We start from the raw sequence: 14,805 nt of genomic DNA, 5'->3' as shown, positions 1-14,805 counted from the left end.
AACAGGTATTGCAGGTCAGCACCCATTCACTTGAATGGAAGCTAGGCTGCAGGGACTCAGTACTACCACTACACAAGAGGTTTACATCACTGCTATATTCTGTGTATCAGATGGAAAGAACAGCTTATTGCTGGGGGTGCCAGATGTCCGACTCCCAATGATCTGATATTGATGTCCTAATCTTAGGATTACCAACACACATATTGGCCCAGTTTTCAATGTGCAACTAACAACAATTTGGTTAATGGTCAGTCAGTAAACCGTGAACTGTATGGCCATTAAAAAAAAAAAATCAGACTGACGGTTTCAGACAACATTGAGGCAGCCTTAACACATTAGCCAAGCCTCAAATGTTATATGAAATTGAATTTCCAATATGAAATAGATGACGAAATGAATTTCTGCAATGACTATAGTCAGACATATGGCTTCTGTTGGAAATTATACACACAAATGTACCATCACCACTCAATAATGTATAATTCCTGCAATCTTGCTCCTGACTTACATATCATGGTTAGGCTACAGTAGTGCAGACATTCTGTAGTATGGGAGAAATACTATACTGCTGTCACTACTCAACACTACCTGATACTTCAGTAAAGTCCAGACAAGTTTTATTTTTACTTATGCTGATAAACCTGAATCGAGCGCCTTGGCATGCATGATTTTCATGACCTATCCTCCTAGGATTTTCTGTTATGTGAAACCGAATGCTTATGGTGATACCTAAGAATTTATAAGACCTGTTGAAGACAGGCTCTGAAGTGCACATAAGTTAGAGAGGGTATTATGCCTCCTCTAGCAAGTACTTAACACCTTGGCACCGAAAGTGGTTAGCGACTCTACACCTGTCATGGACGTGCCTTTGAGTCTAACTCATACCCAGAAACCCTTACTAGAAATCTTTTTGCTTGGAATCAACAAATCAATCACTGAAACAAATCAACAAAATCAATCAACCTAAAGAGGAGTCTGAAGAGTCTCATTGCACTCATTCTCTATGCTCCCGATGGCTGTTCAATGAAAACAGGGGCATACAGTCTGGATTCCCTGTGCAAGAGCCCGATATGCACCAACCCCAAGGTGTACTCCTCTGGCTTTACTGCACAACTGAGCCGCTGCCAGGAATACAAATGATGGGTAAGTTAAATATTTTTCATTTTGAATGTGGGCACAAATGACATTACAATTGGGCCATAAAGACTCGTGGGTAGTTAATGTCTTGACAAATGTATGCAAATTGGCTCTTATCCAGAAGGAAGTAACTGCCTCTAGTGCCGCCTACTGGCTCCCTTCCACATAAGTCAATGCCTGACCCTTTAAAGGCCTTGCAATATGACTCATGGTGAAGAAATTTATCTTATATCCTAAGGCAAGGGTGTCAAACTCAAATACATAGTCGGAGAAAATTAAGAACTTGGACTAAGTCGCAAGCCAACCTTGATATTCATTGAAAAAACATCTACAATTGCGGAAGCTTTTCCTTATCTGATAGAACGATGACCCTTTTCATAAGGAAACAAACTTAAGTTTTGTTTAAACGAAGAATCTGGGACAAGCAGTTTAATACAATTTGCTACACTCTGATCTACTCTACTAGACATTTAGCATGTTCTCACGGGCCAAATAGAATTACACTATGGGCCAGAGATTGACATCTACGTCGTAAGGTAAAGCAACGACCACCAAATGTCTCTGAACATACACAAGACTTATTAAAAGCCTGCAAAAAAAAAAAGGTCTTAAATTATTTTGAATGCTACTTTTTAACAGGTCAGATGCTAATAAAACTGGAAAAATCCTGGAAATTTCTACTCCGGCAGTTTTATGATATTTTTATTTACTATTACTCATAAGAGCTTCTGTATGGAAAGCGAGATTTGTAATAAATCTGGAGCAACGTTGTGTGTTTCTCCAGTGATGAGATGCCCTATTCATTCTCTGTACACATAATGGAAATTTCAGCCCTATGACTCTGGGTCAGTGAGGAATTTAAGGAAAATAAACAGGCAGAGCTCCGTTCATGACTAAATATAGGCCTGTGCCATACGGATTCAATCAGATGTCCATAATTGCCTGGAAATTAGATGCAGAAGCCATCCTTTCTAGGGACAGTCCTACATGAGAAACTGAACAGCAAATATGGGATGACCAAACACTCAGAAGTAGTATTCGTTTGAATATCAAATCCTATTATAGTCTATGGGAAAAAATGGGAATGTTGTACCGGTTTCCATGGAAACCAAAGTTCGACACCTTGGATCCTCCAAGTTTCGGAAGTAGCAGGATGAGGAGCACGAGGAGGTTTTTGCTTTGAATTCAATGGATTTTTCCCGTGAGGTATTCGACCGATATGAGTATTCAATAGAATAGTCGTATTCGATGGAATACTACTTGCTCATCTCTAATTAGAAGTACAGTACTAGGAACCAGTGTTGTGGAGTCGGTAGGCCAAAGCACACGCTCCTATTCTCCCCCTGCCGTGGTCAAAGCTTAACTTAAGTAAAAGTATGCAACAAACTATGCATCTAATCACGTACACAATCAGAATAATTGTACAAAAGAACTTAAAATTATTTTATCTAGAAGCCAGAGTTAGAGGGAATCATTTTTTTCCCTTCAACTCCAGCCAAAACAGGACTCTCTAGGAAGCTCTAGGAGCCAGAAAGAGAAAGATAGTCTACATGGCAGTCACCATCTAATTTCCACCCAAGACTGAGAAGGCAACAATTGATGTGGAGAGATAGAAGCAATGAGTATGTTGGATTTCATTACCAAACCTTTTGTTCTAAAGGATGACAAGTCAATGGTGTATGTGTCTACTAGAGGCTTTCTCTCCTCTCTCCCCTAAAAATACAGCGGAGTAGGTTTCTGAAAGAGTTAACAACCCATCAGAGGACAACTTTCCTTTATCAAGAGAACTAAAAGCAAAGAAAGCTTTCCTGTGATTGGCTGCAAGGATCACCTCCGGGGCATCGGTGCACACCAGCAGGGTCATGAATAGAGGACTAGACGGTTATCCAGTGGGGAGGCCGGGACGCTTAGCATCACAGATGACTATGATGCTCGGAGTTCAGGTCTCAAGACAACGACCAGATATTGCAGACTATATTCAACTGTGTACAGGAGGCATAAAGAGGACTCCTAATGTCAGGTTTATAATGCTGGATTACCCCTTTCTCTTTAGGACTTTCGCATAAGTTGTGAAAGTGTCTAAAAAGTGCTTCACACACTTAAAAAATGTGGCATTTTAGGCTCTAATCATATCACCTTTTTACATTTATATGAAGAATTAAAGCAAACAGATACAGAGACGTCATTTTACCTAGACATCAATGATTTTTTATTTATTTATTTTTTTAAACAATGATGTCTATGTAAAAGTTTGTGTCTGTTTTGTTGCATCTGTAAGACAAATGTAAAATAAAATAAAAAAAATAATGATCTCAATAGAGCAATACAGTTTTTTTTTTAGTGCAAATTCTGCCAGAATTCTGCCGCATTTTCCTTGATAAACGTGAACTCTTTGTATTTCAGCTTCTCATTGAGATGGTTATTAATAGCTTACATTCACAGATGGCAGACGTGCACATATCCAGTACTGCTCACAGGCAAGAAATGCATACAAAGATATCCGGTCTAGGTAATTCGCTTATGCAAAACTTCACCTATGGCTGAGTTCACGTCACATTTGTGATACAAGTTTAGGATGTATGCTGGGAAAGCTCCTGAAAAGCATTGGAAACAAATCTACAGTGTTGTATTAGCCGCACAGAGGTCAAAGTAGTATTATTTTATCCTTTGCCTGACCAAAATAACTCAAAAGGAAAAAAAAATAAAAAAATTATTTCGGGGGGTCCCCCTGCATAAAAAAAGTGGTTACCTTAGGCAACCTGGGGACCCCATAGACTAGAATGGGGCCTGTGTGATTTCCATATTTTTCATGTGGAGAGGCAAACAGAATGCCTGTACGGAGACTTTGCATCAAGATCTACAACACATATTAGTGAATGCAACAGATCAGGTTCTTGTATTCTTTAAGAACCAGTTAGATCACTCCAAGAGCCAACCTAAATTGTTTAGTGGCTTAAAAATACAAATTTGCAAAGACATAAACAGAGGATAACCTACTGGGAATTGTCCAGCCCTGTTATAAATACTAGAACGTATACACATAGCAGTTTCCCTCACATGCTTTGTTCTATTCATCATTTATAGAGCACCAACATATTCTTTAGGACTGGACAGACAGACAGTATGTGCTTAGAGACTGATATACTTGTCATGGTGGTGTCACAGGCACTGTGAATGTATTCACAGGATCATCGGCAGGACCTGGCTGTCACATATAGCCAGGTCCCAGTCACATTTCTGGGGCAGATAACTGATCCCCAGCAGTTTAAAGGAAGTCAGCAGGAGAAGAAACTCCCCTATAGCCCTTTTCATCTAATTAGCATAAAAATATCCAGAAAAGTCAAGATTTTTCATAAAATTGGAGTCGCAATGAGGAATAAAAAAGGCATCTTTTGAAAGTGTAGAACGCGCTTTACACGTAATGTCATTGGTTTGATTTGATTTTGCTGGTGACAGACTTCCCTTGAGGCCTTTACATGGCACAGTCAAAAGTGACTATGGTCTATGGTAAGTCAAACAGATGGAGAAAAGGAAGGGGTTTCATCTGCCAGTCCCTTGGTTCCCAGCAGCTCAATAAAGTTATACCATACAGTATAAAACTAAACATTATATGTACTCCAAAATGGTTCCATTAAAATATAACTTGCCTTGGCAAAAATCCAACAATCATATGGTTATGTCAATGGAAAAATTTAAAAAAGTTATGGGTCTCTAAAGATAAGGTTGAAAAACATTATGCCTCGCCTGGAAGGCCAAACGGTGTCATGAAGTGGTTAAAGCAGTATACAGAAATATACCCAACATTACCCTTCAGAGGGCAGTCAAGCCTGTGGAAGCCAAACTTCATAAATGGCTTACAGAAGCTACAAACCCAAAAGCCAGTGATTGAATTACTATGAAAGGAAATACACGAACTATGCAACAAATTAATTACACAATATTAAAAATTGTATGATATAGTCATTTCATCCTGAAGCCAGAGTTGATAACCTACTCCAACTCCACAGCCCTGCCCTATACTCCCAATGCTGGCCCTGAAAGATATACAGAGAATGGCTCCATCCCCATGTGATGGCCAAGCTTGGTTACTGCAGATCAGCTCCCATTGCCTTCATTTCCACTGACTCAGCTTGGCCACTACATGGAGAATGGATGACTCTGCTTCCAGGGCCCTCATGAACAGCTGATCTGTGGAGTTGGGGGTGCTGAGTGCCATACCCCCACCAATCTGATATTGATTCTAAGGACTGGTCATCAATATCTTTATTTCCTCTAATCTAATATGTGTGGGCAGCGTCAAGAACTTTACTTTTCCATTGGAACTAAAGACATTAAAACCTCAGGGTAAATGAGTCAGAACAGAATTACCTATCATTTAGGATAATCCTATAATTGTGCTAGACATATGCTGTTTCACCCCTTGGGCCAGCAATCAATAGGCGCATCTAAATGCACAAAGAGGAGTACAGAACTGCCAAAAGATGTATACTAAAATGGGGAAAGAGCTTAGTCCTTGGTGGAGGCTGAAGTGACAGGTCTCTGGCAGGGCGCTCATCCTGTATTCACATGACTTCCTGCACTTATCAACTTGTGATAACATAGAAAGGATAAGATAATTCTCCCAATTTCTGAACTAATGTACTCATGTGTATACACAACAGCCAGTCATTACAAAAACATAGCCACTTTCTTCCAAAAATCGCATATCTCCATGGGTTGCTTCTTGTGTTGCCACTGAAGTAAATCCTACTAATATTATAAATGTGAAATTTGGCAAATAGATAGTTTGTAACCTCAATTAACACATAGGCTAATTTTTATCCCGGTAAATGACATGACTTCACGACTGTTATGAATTTATGTTCACATACTATATTACACTGCTCTTGCAGCAGTTTATATCAGGTTCTGATAAAGCCAGGTCTGTTATCTCTCTATGTAAATACACAGCTGACCCTCAGTCCATTCTGTACATTTATTTGCGTATTATCTGATCTGCTCCAGACAGTGCCGACACACTGGATGAGAAAACACCTTTAATACAAATTGGCAGTTTGCTACATTTAAACACGACGGGAAAAAGAAAATCTGTTGCAAAATTCTAAAACAACGAGAGTTATGAAGGAAGCCAGAAGTTAACAGAGTTCTCCTCAAGTGGAGCTGACGGGGATCATCGGCGCAAACAACACGCTCATTATATAGCATCCCAGTAAGCTGCTGGAACAATCACGGGCACGACGCGAAGAAAAAGTTTAGCAGCAGGCCAGCTTGAAACACCGGAGAAGGCAGATTATCAACGCCAACAACACGCTCATTATATGGTGTCCCAGCAAAATGCTGAGATGCCAGAACAATCACAGGCATGGCGTGAGGAACAAGTTCAGCAGCAGGACAGCTTAAGAGCTGCCGAAACGCCGGAGAAAGCAAACCATTGACGGCAGCAATTTGCTGAATATAGGCGGATCATCAACGCCAACAACAAGCAGACGAAGTCGCAGGCAGAGGCTAGTTGTTTTATAATGGAAACCCCTTTCTACATGCCTTAGGGCTTATTCACCTGTCTATAAAGAAACATGTGATGTCCATGTTAATCCCAGCATGCATGCAAACCAACTGAATTTAGTGGCCGTATACATGAGTCCCCCTGCGAACTTCCGGTTGGCACATGCGCAATGGAAGGGCGGCAAGAAGACTTCCTGTTCCTTAGTGAATTAACCAGGGCTGGGTATGTACTTCAGGGTATGGTCCTCGGGTTACGACGAGCCTGCTGCAGAACCTCATTTTCTGAATGCTATACAGTGTATAGCATTCGGCAAATGAAGGCTGATTGTGTAGCAGGCTCGTCCTTGCTACGAGCAGGTAAGTATGCTGTTACCAGTTGACTTTTTCTCATTGAAATGAATAGACCAGCGTTGATTGGCCAGTTGCCAGTGATTTGGCCAATCAACGCTGGTTCTGCCAGAGGCTCGTCTGAGGAGGCGGAGTCTAACATCGGACTATTCATTCCAATGAGAAAAACTCTTGCCTGCCCGTGGCAAGGACGTGCCTGCTGCAGAATCAGTGTTCATTTGCCGAATGCTATACATATATATAGCATTCGGCAAATAAATATATATACTGTATAGCATTTAGCAAATGAGGTTCTGCAGCAGGCTCGTCGTAACCACGAAACAGTATGCCTATACCCCTGCTAGACATGGCAAACTCTCAAAACCGGAAAGAGATCTTCGACCGGAAATAGGAAGGGCGGGACTTAATCCTTTGTTATTGTTGTCAAAGGGGGACTCATGTATACAGTCATCTAAAAAAAAAAAGAGTGGAAACATGCTCTCTTGTGGTCTTTTTTTTTTTGTACAGCGGGGATGCCCATTAAAATCTATGGGTCTGAAAAATCACAGGCAGCACAAAGATGTCACCCATGTGCTGTCCATTTTTGACAGATCCAGAGAGAGATAAGGAACAATTAATCCATTGGACATAAAAAACAGACCAAAGAACACAGACAGCACACGACCCGAGAAGGAGTAGGAGGGTGTGCAGAACTTTTCCGCACAAAAAATGCGGAGAGAAACCACACAAGTAACCGCTTTTTTATGTGGATTAGGTTGTCGTTCAGGGTGTCCCCAAACGGACTCCCGAAACAGAAACCCATGCATAGAGGTGAACCTAGCCTTAGCCCTTACTTTGTGTATATCAGAGGTATACATTGTAAAATACAGGCAACAAATACTACCTATGCATAACACCGTACAGGCTTACATTGGCACACATCATTTACAGGCTCCCCATGATAAATCTCTATTCGACACAGAGAGTCTCAACACAGCTATATACTAGGTCAGCTGTCTGCTAAGGTTTCAGCAGCCAGACACATGGGAAAAGTTGCTGAGTACCAATGGATCTGCATTATCAAGAATTAGAAAAACATGGCTACGTTCTTCCAAAATCAACCACGTTCTTCTAATTCTTAATAATACCTTTAAGAAAAGTTGTTTACAACAGGGCAATTCTTTTAATAAGAAAAACTGCAGTGTAAAGTATGGGGACAAGTAGTAGTCGTGGGTGAGACAGGAAGAGGGATCCAAGCTGCATCAACAGGCCAATCAGACAATGCGGTGGTCACCGATTATAGTGAAGCCAAAAATTAGGAAAAAAACAAAAACCAGGTTAGTATTTCCCGTGCCCATAGGTAGATAGATAGATAGGGAAATGCAGAACACGAGATGCCATATATAATAACCAGGTCACATCATAACATGAATAGGTTTTAATCTCAGGAATGAACTGCCGTGGCCGAGTAGGGATGTCTAATCTATGTGTACATTGTGGACACGTGAGTGATGTGTTTTCCTCTTAGTGGCAGGCGGCCAGATGGTACACGAGTAGTCGTGCGCTGGAAATATTCATCTGGTGGGAACAGAGCTGTGAAGAGTGGAACGCGCTGTTTTCTGTCTGTCACTCACAGGTATAACAGTTTGGTTCCATATTCAGAGCACTATAAATAGAGGGTGACTCAGAACATAGAAGTTTTTTCTTTTTTTCCAATAAGTATCATCTTTTCAATGGGTCTGGCTTGTCAGGAGGCTCCTGGTTATAATGGTCTCCTAATCTGCATTATAGGTGAAAACTGTGACAAATGCCCAATGACTGGCTGCAGCAGTGACCTCTATCGACCAGCCATTGGCTCGAGGGCATTTCCTATACATCAAGACAGGACCAGGAAGTAAAGACCACCAAGGACTTGGACAACATCAGATCAGGAATGCTACATGAGGCCTTAGTCTTAAATCCCACATCGTGGAAACACAGATTTTTATTGCTGCAGATTTTGCTGTGGTTTTTGAGCCAAAGCCAGGAGTGGATTAAGCAGAAGGGAGAAGTATAAGCGCTCCATTAGGTCCGGTTCACATCTGTGTTTGGGATTCCATTAGGGGAGTCTGCTTGGGGATCCCCCATCCCCCCCAAACAGAAACCTATACACATAGAAAAGCGGTTACCTGGGAAAACATGTGTACCCCATAGACTATAATGGGGTCTGTGTGGTTTCCGTTCGGTTTCCGCATCTGGAGAGAAAAGTGGTGCTTGCAGGACTTCTCTCTCCGCATGTTTCATGCGGAAACCGAATGGAAACCACACGGACCCCATTATAGTCTATGGGGTTCATGTGTTTTCCCAGGTAACCGCTTTTCTATGTATATAGGCTTCCGCTTGGGGGGGGGGGGGGGGTACCCAGGTGGACATCCCAAATGGGGAGTCGTGCATAGAAGTAATGATGGTGAACTACAAGACTGCAAAATCACAAAGTCAAGTGAAAAATCTAAGTGATCCCTGAGTAAATGTGTGTGAGAAAAAATAGTCTATGTGCAGGAGGCAAAGGAGACAAAACAACTGGAAAATATTATTCTGGAGTATTAATAGCGCAGCTTTATTCTAATTTACTGCCTGCCTGGAAAATGTTAGGTACGACGTTACAGGGCAGAAGAGCCATCCATTGATGGGCACACAGCGGGGGTAGTACATAGCATTTACTTTATTATAGTAGAATGATATTCCTTAAGTGTGCTGCGGTATTTTTATAAAAAGGCTTAGCTTGGTATTTAAAGGGGTGCACTCAGCCATTGTCTAATATATATGGACAGACTATCCTTAGGATAGGCCAACAATATAAGATCTCCAGGAGTTCGCAGAACTCACCTCTGACACTGCTCAGGTCCCAAATTAACACATTCCTAAAAATGCCCATCAGGCGTATCATTTTGGAAGCAAGAAAGAGACCAAAGGGCAGTGTTGTAACAAGATCAACAGGGGGGTAGGTGATGTTTTAAGACTCCTAGCTAAAAAGTGCATCTAGTGCCATAGCTATCCCCCCCATACACACAGCCTGACCCCAGGTAAATAGGACAGAAACGTCAATGGCCATTTATTACAGCAATACCAGACACGCAGTCTTTTTTTTTTTTTTTTACATTCACTCAATTTTGTTTAATGTGGATTAATAAACAACAACACCAACAGCGGGCAGTATCTAAGGGGGCATTCACACTACCGTCGGTGTCCGACAGGTAGTGTCCGCTCTAAATCTGTCACGGATATTAGGAGCGGACACTAGCTGTATCCGTGACACCTGTCATTTATTTCAATGGGCATCAGGTGCGTTCTTTTGCACTCCGTGCCTGTCCTTCCCTGTCCGCAAGTGAAGATGTCCGACTTCTCAAGCGGACAGAAAAACCCCAGGGTTCTTCTGTCCGCTTGAGAAGTTGGACATCTTCACTTGCGGACAGGGAAGGACGGGCACGGAGTGCAAAACAACGCACCCGATGCCCATTGAAATGAATGACAGGTGTCACGGACACAGCTAGTGTCCGCTCCTTGTGTCCGTGACAGATTTTGAGCGGACACTAGGAGCGGACACTACCTGTTGGACACCGACGGTAGTGTGAACGCTCCCTAACTGATGGGGAGATCACACTAGGGTCACAAAGTTATACAATGGGCACTGCCTAGTAAAATGTCACATGCCCTGTACTGCCCTTTACAGGTATCACAAAGCTTCTTGTAAGCTGGGCTGGTTTCCTGCTTACTTTTAATCTTCAGTTTTTTTCTTATTTTGGGTAAAGATTTGGGGGTCTGCAGAATAATCTACTATATTTCCATACAAATATGGTCTCAAGTTACAAAAGTTTTATATTACAATGGTTGGTATAAATCAATATTGTAACTTGAAGGACTACTGCACTGTGTGGCACAAACACGTATACCCTGCATGAGAAGCATCCAGATTTAGCAGTAGATAACCTGGCACACAGCAAACACATATGTTCCAGTTCCTGAAAGGGGCATCCCCTGGTATACAGGAGACATGTATATCCTGCATAGGAGGTATAAGACTGCAATGTAAACAGCATTCGGGCATATGCCCCCACACATCACATACATATATACCCTGAATAGCATCAGCAACATTTGTGTATACCAAGCACACATATGAACAAGTCCTTGCATAGAAAGCACCTGGCTCTAGTATCATAAGGAGGGAGGGGGCATTGTTATTAGTATTAAGCCCCCTTTTCCACAGTATAGTACCGGCTCCACTCAGTTTGGTTAGGGTACTGTGTAGTTTCACCGCAGAGAATATCCACTTTATGTAGCTGGTTGTCATCTATAGTGACAACCAATCAGCTGAGCGGTGTTTGGACATGTGACCTTCTAGTTTCGCTCACACGGTACCCAGTCTAAAGTAGGTACCAGGCAAAAGAATGGTGGGCTCAGGTTATCTGGTAATATGCAATGAAAATGAGCATTAGTGTATACCCTGGCATACAACACACTTATACCATGCATAGCGGGTATCCAGCTTCACTGTCAGCAGTACAAGTCTACACCCTAGCACACAACTGACAATTACTGCATGTACCCTGCATGAGAGGTACACAGTTTCATCAAAACAGCAGCACACACATATTATAGGTACAGATACCTGAACAGGAGACATCCAGCTCCAGTATCAGCGGTATTTGTGTATCAGTTGCTGCACATAGGGCATCAAGTACCATCAGTATTAGTATATACCTGGAGCACAAACTTATCCCACACAGGGGGGTTATCCAGCAGGATCAGCAATATCAGTATATAACGTGGCACAGACAAGTACCCTGTACATAGGTCATCCAGCTCCAATACAAGAAGTATTAGTATATACCCTGGTACACACATCTATCCCGCACAGGGGTATACAGCTCCAGTACCAGAAGTACTAGAATATACCGTGGCACAGACAAGTACCCAGTACATAGGTCATCCAGCTCTGGGACCAGCGGTATTAGTATATACCCTGGCACACACAACTATCCCACACAGGGGGTATACAGCTGCAGTACCAGAAGTATTAGAATATACCGTGGCACATACAAGTACCCTATACACAGATCATCCAGCTCCGGGACAGGCGATATTAGTATATACCCTGGCACACACATCTATCCCGCACAGGGGGGTATACAGCTGCAGTACCAGAAGTATTAGAATATACCGTGGCACAGACAAGTACCCTGTACATAGGTCATCCAGCTCCAATACAAGAAGTATTAGTATATACCCTGGCACACACATCTATCCTGCACAGGGCGTATACACCTCCAGTACCAGAAGTATTAGTATATACTGTGGCACATACAAGTACCCTGTACACAGATCATCCAGCTCCAGGACAGGCGGTATTAGTATATAACCTGGCACACACATCTATCCCACACAGGGGGTATACAGCTCCAGTACCAGAAGTATTAGAATATACCGTGGCACATACAAGTATCCTGTACACAGATCATCCAGCTCCGGGACAGGCGTTATAAGTATATACCCTGGCACACACATCTATCCCGCACAGGGGGTATACAGCTCCAGTACAAGAAGTATGAGAATACACTGTGGCACATACAAGTACCAGCTCCAGGACAGGCGGTATTAGTATATAACCTGGCACACACATCTATCCCACACAGGGGATATACAGCTCCAGGACCAGTAGTAAGAATCAAGCATCAAACAAGCTTTATTGGCACGAGTATATACCCTGACATATACAAATACTCTGTACACAGGGCATCCACAGCTTTAGTCTCAGCAGTATTAATACTTACACTGTCACACACATATATACTAGTCACTATAGTTAGCTTTAATATCAGCAGTATTAGTATATACCCTGACACACACATATATACTAGTCACTACATCCAGCTCCAGTCTCAGCAGTATTAGTATATACCCTGACACACACATATATACTAGTCACTACATCCAGCTCCAGTCTCAGCAGTATATACCAGTCCTGCTCCAGCAGTATATACAGTGTCACACACATATAGTCACATAGGGCCCACCTAGCACCAGTCTCTTGTGTATCTTCTACACCTCGGCACATACTATACAGCAGTCCCTGCACTGGGCATCCAGCTCCAGTGTCATCTGAGAGCAGCCGCCAGCGAGGCCGCCGATACCCATCATCACTACAGCATCCCCGCCACCCCCGGAGCAGCTGCCCCTCCAGTGCCCCCCATAAACCTCGGTTAGAGAAGTAATCCCGGCGCAGTACTCACACTTCTCGTCCTTTGTTGTAGAGCAGGACACAGTGAGCCAGGCTCCGGGCACGTCTCCTCCCAGCTCCACACAATCACGGCAAGGTAGATGCTATTTGCTAGTGGGCTAAAGGACCTCTGGTGACGTCATGACCATGTGACCGCACTCTTCTGTGGGAGGAGCAAGTCTGGAGTTTACAGGACACTAGAAGAGGCTGCGGCTGAGCCTGGGGAAAGCGGTGGAAGAATGGGACGAGTGGGAGCAGGCTGCGTGTGGAGTTGGGGGAATAGGCTGTGTGAGGAGATGGGAGAGCAGGCTGTGTGAGAGATGGGGGAGCAGGCTGTGTGAGGAGATGGGGGAGCAGGCTGTGTGAGGAGATGGGGGAGCAGGCTGTGTGAGGAGATGGGGGAGCAGGCTGTGTGAGGAGATGGGGGAGCAGGCTGTGTGAGGAGATGGGGGAGCAGGCTGTGTGAGGAGATGGGAGAGCAGGCTGTGTGAGGAGATGGGGGAGCAGGCTGTGTGAGGAGATGGGGGAGCAGGCTGTGTGAGGAGATGGGGGAGCAGGCTGTGTGAGGAGATGGGGGAGCAGGCTGTGTGAGGAGATGGGGGAGCAGGCTGTGTGAGGAGATGGGGGAGCAGGCTGTGTGAGGAGATGGGGGAGCAGGCTGTGTGAGAGATGGGGGAGCAGGCTGTGTGAGAAATAGGAGACATGGAGAGCAGGCTGTATGAGGAGATGGGGGAGCGAGCTGTGTGAGGAGATGAGATGGGGAGCAGGCTGTGTGAGAAATAGGAGACACGGAGAGCAGGCTGTGTGAGAGATGGGGGAGCAGGCTGTGTGAGAAATAGGAGACATGGAGAGCAGGCTGTGTGAGGAGATGGGGGAACAGGATGTGTGAGAGATGGGGGAGCGAGCTGTGTGAGAGATGGGGGAGCAGGCTGTGTGAGGAGATGGGGGATCAGGCTGTGTGAGGAGATGGGGGAGCAGGCTGTGTGAGGAGATGGGGGAGCAGGCTGTGTGAGGAGATGGGGGAGCAGGCTGTGTGAGAGATGGGGGAGCAGGCTGTGTGAGAAATAGGAGACATGGAGAGCAGGCTGTATGAGGAGATGGGGGAGCGAGCTGTGTGAGGAGATGAGATGGGGAGCAGGCTGTGTGAGAAATAGGAGACACGGAGAGCAGGCTGTGTGAGAGATGGGGGAGCAGGCTGTGTGAGAAATAGGAGACATGGAGAGCAGGCTGTGTGAGGAGATGGGGGAGCAGGATGTGTGAGAGATGGGGGAGCGAGCTGTGTGAGAGATGGGGGAGCAGGCTGTGTGAGGAGATGGGGGAGCAGGCTGTGTGAGGAGATTGGGGAGCAAGCTGTCTGAGAGATGGGGGAGCAGGTTCTGTGAGAGATGGGAGAGCAGGCTGTGTGAGAGATGGGAGAGCAGGCTGTGTGAGAAATAGGAGACATGGAGAGCAGGCTGTATGAGGAGATGGGGGAGCGAGCTGTGTGAGAGATGGGGGAGCAGGCTGTGTGAGAGATGGGTGAGCAGGCTGTGTGAGGAGATTGGGGAGCAAGCTGTCTGAGAGATGGGGGAGCAGGTTCTGTG

The 14,805-nt window shown here is 44.2% G+C and overlaps 1 protein-coding gene across 1 annotated transcript in view; it reads right to left on the bottom strand.

Moving 5' to 3' along the window:
• Positions 1 to 13,347, bottom strand: part of CTTNBP2NL (CTTNBP2 N-terminal like) — a 58,446-nt gene extending 45,099 nt beyond the window's left edge. Inside the window, exon 1 of the mRNA XM_075264062.1 lies at positions 13,236 to 13,347. The gene's annotated coding sequence lies outside the window, so the exon portion shown is untranslated. The remainder of the gene's footprint in view (positions 1 to 13,235) is intronic.
• Between the last annotated feature and the right edge of the window lie 1,458 nt (positions 13,348 to 14,805).

Source organism: Leptodactylus fuscus, chromosome 2 (assembly GCF_031893055.1).
Source record: "Leptodactylus fuscus isolate aLepFus1 chromosome 2, aLepFus1.hap2, whole genome shotgun sequence".
Lineage (NCBI taxonomy): Eukaryota > Metazoa > Chordata > Amphibia > Anura > Leptodactylidae > Leptodactylus > Leptodactylus fuscus.
Note: the sequence above shows the minus strand (reverse complement) of the source record. Positions and strands in the feature narration are given on the sequence as shown.